The sequence below is a fragment of the Penaeus vannamei genome, chromosome 2 (assembly GCF_042767895.1).
Source record: "Penaeus vannamei isolate JL-2024 chromosome 2, ASM4276789v1, whole genome shotgun sequence".
Classification (NCBI taxonomy): Eukaryota; Metazoa; Arthropoda; class Malacostraca; order Decapoda; family Penaeidae; genus Penaeus; species Penaeus vannamei.
The window spans coordinates 44380090-44385564 of record NC_091550.1 but is presented as its reverse complement, the minus strand read 5'-3'; positions in this window follow the sequence as shown (position 1 = coordinate 44385564).

The window sequence follows — 5475 nt, the reverse complement described above, 5'->3', positions numbered from 1 at the left end:
AAAGGGAGAATAGGGAGGGGGAAAGAGAGGGAGTAAAGGGAGAATAGGGAGGGGAAAGAGAGGGAGTAAAGGGAGAATAGGGAGGGGAAAAGAGAGGGAGTAAAGAGGATAATAGGGAGGGAAAAGAGAGGGGAGTAAAGGGAGAATAGGGGAGGGAAAAGAGAGGGGAAGTAAAGGGAGAATAGGGAGGGGAAAAGAGAGGGAGTAAAGGAGATAATAGGGAGGGAAAAGAGAGGGAGTAATAAGGGAGAATAGGGGAGGGAAAAGAGAGGGAGTAAAGGGAGAATAGGGAGAGGGAAAAGAGAGAGGGAGTAAAGGGAGAATAGGGAGGGAAAAGAGAGGGAGTAAAGGGAGAATAGGGAGGGAGAAAGAGAGGGAGTAAAGGGGAGGGAATAGGGAGGGAAAAGAGAGGGAGTAAAGGGAGGAATAGGGAGGGAAAAGAGAGAGGAGTAAAGGGAGAATAGGGAGGGAAAAGAGAGGGAGTAAAGGGAGAATAGGGAGGGAAAAGAGAGGGAGTAAAGGAGAGAACCAAAGGGAGGGAAAAGAGAGAGAGGGAGTAAAGGGGAGAGGATGAAAACATGGGAAGGAATGAGGGGAGAGGGGGAAAAGAAGAGGGATAGGAGGAGAGCATAGGAGAGGAAAAAGAAAGGGAATGAGAAGGACGCAGGGAGGATAAAAAGAATAGGAGGAGGGGAACTGGGAATAATGGGAAGGAGCGGAGAATGATGAGAGAAGGGGGAAGGGGTAAAGATGAGGAAACAGAGTAGTTAGAAGTGAGGGGACGAAAGGGAGTGATAAAGAGAGGGAGAAAGATGAGGATAAGCAGAGCGGAGAGAGGAGACGGGAGTAGAAAAGTGGGAGAGGGAGGGAAGAGGACGATCAGCGGAGGAAGTGAAAGTAGGAAAAGAAAGGGAAGACCAAGAACGGAGTTGAATAATAAAAGAGGCGGATGATAAGTCTACAAGGACGAGGAAGGGGAATAGATAGGAGAGGAGAGGAAGAGAGAGAACAAAGGAAAAGAGAGAGAGAAGAAAGGAGAAGAGAGGAGAGGAGGAGAAGAAGAGAGAGAGAAGAAAGGAGAGGAGAGGAGAGTATGAAAGAAAGGGAAGGGAGGGGAGGAGGAGGAGAGAGTGGAAAAGAGGAGAGAAATTGAAGAAGGAAAGAAGAGAGGAGAAGAGGAGGCGAGAGAGGCGAATGGGGCCAAACCAAGATCGAGCAAGACCAAGAAAAGCAAAGAGAGAATTTAACGATAATGGGAATGAATACGTGACAGAGAAGGAAAAAAAACGCGAAATAACAGACAGAAGAATTCAAGAAAAAAAGAAAAGAAAAAAAATCGCAACGAAAAGCTAGAAAAAATAGACAAAAAAATAAAGACAAAAATCCAAGCAAAAGCCAAGCGAGCGAGATCCACGACCCAGCCCACTCGCCCCCCCCCTCGAAGCCTACAACGATGACGTATACCATGACGTCACCGAAAAATCCATGACATCATCATCATCATCATCAGCTGATCGTTACGCAACGGGAGTCGACAACAAGCAAAGGCTTCGAGGAAAACTGTCATTCTGGGAAAGCCTCTCGACGGATGAGTAACTGATTAACTGCGGGGGGAGAGGGGTGGGAGGGGGGGAGGGGGAAGAGTTACCCGGTTCTAACCGAAAGCGTACGTTCAGAGAAAGGAAAAGGATGGATGGGTGGCATTCGGGGAAAGAGTGGGAGGGGAAAGGGGGGAAGGGGGGAGGGGGAGGGCTAGGAGAGAGCAGAAGGAAAAGAGGGGAGAGTACAGGTGGACGAGGGGAGAATAGAGGGAAAAGGAGAATAGAGGGAAAAGAGGAGGGATAGAAACAGAGACAGACAGACAGACAGGACCAACCCCACTTCATCAAAAAATATAATAATAATAACAGATAATAAAAAAACAAGGGACAAAAGATGGAAATACGCGCGGAAAGCAACCGAGACGAAAGCTAAATATCTAAGCGACAGACAGACAGACAGACAGACGAACGGGACGGATAACGCCGACGCGCGCAGATGACCGCCCGTAATTGCAGGCTCCTTATCCGGCCGCGCTCGCCCGGCGGTCGCTCAACGGCGGGCCTCATGACGTCACCGCCGCCGCGTGACACTGGCGCAGAACGAGTCTCTCTCTTCTTCCAGTGGTGTTTATTCGTTTAAATGTTTGTTTGTTTTTTTGGGAGTAATTACGGCAGTGTTTAACAAGCGCGTTGCTCATCGGGATTCGAGAAGTGCAAGAGGGTTCGATTGCAACGGCACTTGATGCATTTTCCTGGAGGCTGAATAATCAAAGTATCGTTAGATCTTATCTTATGAGAGAAGAGGCTACATCAAGAGGCCGGCGCTGATGTGTATGTTCATACGTATGACGAAGCCTTTTACGGTATAACTGCACATTATTTCGTGGGCACACTGCTTCGTGGAAACTGCCCTTCAAAAAAAAAAAGTGTTCAGTTTACGGACACGCAATCTCAATATGTCAAATCCGAAACGGTGTATGGCATCCCGCATGGCATCCCGTTTACACGAAAAAGGCGAGAAGCAGGAAAAAAACAAAAACAAGTCTGGCATCGTTCTTCGCATCACGCTTCTGCCCACGTAAGAAAATCAAAAGGAAAAGAGAGGAGAGAGAATTCCCCATCCCTATAACAACAATAAGTAACCCGTTTAAGGCGACAGAGCCCCCTCCTCCGCAGTCACGGCCGCACAAACCAGCAGGCAGGCTCTAATTCCAATCCCCGCGCCGACCGCCGGTCACTTCTGAACCCGACGTACGCACGCGCGCGCATGTACGCTGACCCTTGCCGGATCTGGCCGCGTCCCCTGGCCCGCTGAACCTCCTCTCGCTTCTTCCTCATCTGTGACCGCTTATCGCCCTCGCCCCTTATGGCTCTCCGAGTCTTACTCTATTACTCTCATCTGTTCCTCTTCCCTCCCTTCCATGCGGGACCAATGCGGCCAGTTTAGCGAACGCTGAGCCCTCGACCCCGCCCATCACCCCTTCCACTTCGCGTGATGGGGGTACGCGGCCCCTCCTCGCAGACCCCCGCTCTTCGTCCTTTCCCTTTCCCCTTCCCCTTCCCCTTACGCTTCTCATTCTCATTCTTCCCCTTCTTCTCCTCCTTCTTCATCCTCTCATCATTCTCCTCCTCTTCTTCATCCTCTCATCATTCTCCTCCTCCTCCTCTTCATCATTCTGCTCCCTTTCTTCCTCCTCTCAAATAACCCCGACCTTTGTGCCCTGGATAGACTCTCTCTCCCACAAGGCGGTAAGTACCCTCGACCAGGGCACCCTTGTCCGATGCCCGCAACATGCACGCCGATGCACGCACACACGCACAAGCACGCTCACACAGGGTCACAAGCACAGACATTCACATAGGCTCACACGCACACAAGCACGTTCGCGCAGGCTCACGCGCACACGCGTATTAGTACAAGCTTCGCATCGCCTGTAGGCCTAAATTTCTCAGAGTTTCTCTTCCCTTTCTATTTTTAACATTTGAGACCGTAAAAAATAGGTTAAGCCCCGAGGCGACTCGCAAGGCACGACTAAAAACGATAATGCACGTACACAGAACTCTCTCACTCGTGCACACTTACGCGCACACAGACACGCGCACTCACTCACTTATTCACTCACAATATCTGAGTACACAATTGCATGTACTCAGAACACTCACTCACTCATGCGCGCACACACACACACACACACACACACACACACACACACACTTGCACACATAGTTACACACGCTCACGCTCACACACACACCCACACACACCCATGCACCCGCACCCACACCCATACACACCCACCCACACACCAACACACACACACACACCCACACACACACCCACACACACGCACACTTGCACCCACACCCATACACCCACCCACGCACCAACACACACACACACACATACACACACACACCAATACACCCCCCACCCCACCCCACACACCAATACACCCCCATCCCACCCCACACACACACCAAATACACCCACACACGCACACCAATACACCCCCACATACCAATACACACACACACCAATACACACACACACACACACACAAATACACCCCTCCCCCCCCCACACACACACACACCAATACACACTTTTTCGTCTCTCCCACACAAAAGTTACTTGCTCGCGGGGCAAAGCAAGCAACGAAGACAGCCACACGAGACGCCTGGTGCTTGGACAAAGAAAGAAACAAAATACATAAACACGAGTGGAAGAAAACGCAAAACTATCACTTGCGAAAACAGACTTTAGAAGAAAAAAAAATGGATGCAGTTATGTAAGCGAGAAAATATATTCAAATATATTCTGCAACATATTTTGTTCCAGATAAATTCTGCAACATATTCTGCCCAATATAAACTCTGCGACATTCTGTTCAGTGTAAAATCTGCGACATATCTGTTCAATATATTCTATCTGTCACCCGCCACGACTATCCAATAACGGTATATAAAATAAGATACAAAATCATGTAATATATATAAATTGAAACAAATTAGTGTTAAAGTATGTAGCAAGAGCATGTTGAAAATAGGCTAGACAGATAAAAAGAGAAAGGGGGATGGACAGACCCAATGATCCTCTCTCACTCACTCACTCACTCACTCACACACACACACACACACACACACACACACACACACACACACACACACACACACACACACACACACACACACACACACACTCACACTCACTCTCTCTCTCACACTTTCACTCTCTCTCTCTCTCTCTCTCTCTCTCTCTCTCTCTCTCTCTCTCCCACACACACACACACACACACACACACACACACATACACACATACACACATACACACATACACACATACACACACACATACACACACAATGGTAACATCATCCACATTAATAAAAAAATATAAAAAATGAGAAATACAAAGCACTAACGATAATAAAAAATATAAAAGAGAACAAGAAAAACAAAGCACTAACGACAAAAAGAGGAAAACATGTCGTAACCGAGCCACACCCCCGCCATGGGAAAAGTCATCCCTCCCTCGCCACCCTCACCCCCCCTGCTCCCTCTTTCACCACCCCCACCCTTCTCTCCCTCCCCTCCTCTTCCACCCCCTCCTCTTCCACCCCCACCCTTCTCCCCTCCCCTACTCTTCCCCCCCTCCCCTCCTCTCTTCCACCCTCACCCTTCTCCCCTCCTCCTCCTCCTCCCACCCCCCACCCTCCCCTCCCTCCTCTTCCACTCCCCACCCTTCCCCTTTCTCCTCTTCCTCCCCACCCCTTCCCTTCTCCTCTTCCACCCCCACCCTTCCCCCTCCCCTCCTCTTCCACCCCCACCCTCCCCTCCCCTCCTCTTTCCACCCCCCACCCTCCCCTCCCCCTCCTCTTTCCCACCCCCACCCTTCCCCCTTCCCACCTCCTCCCTTCTCCCCAGCGACCCGAG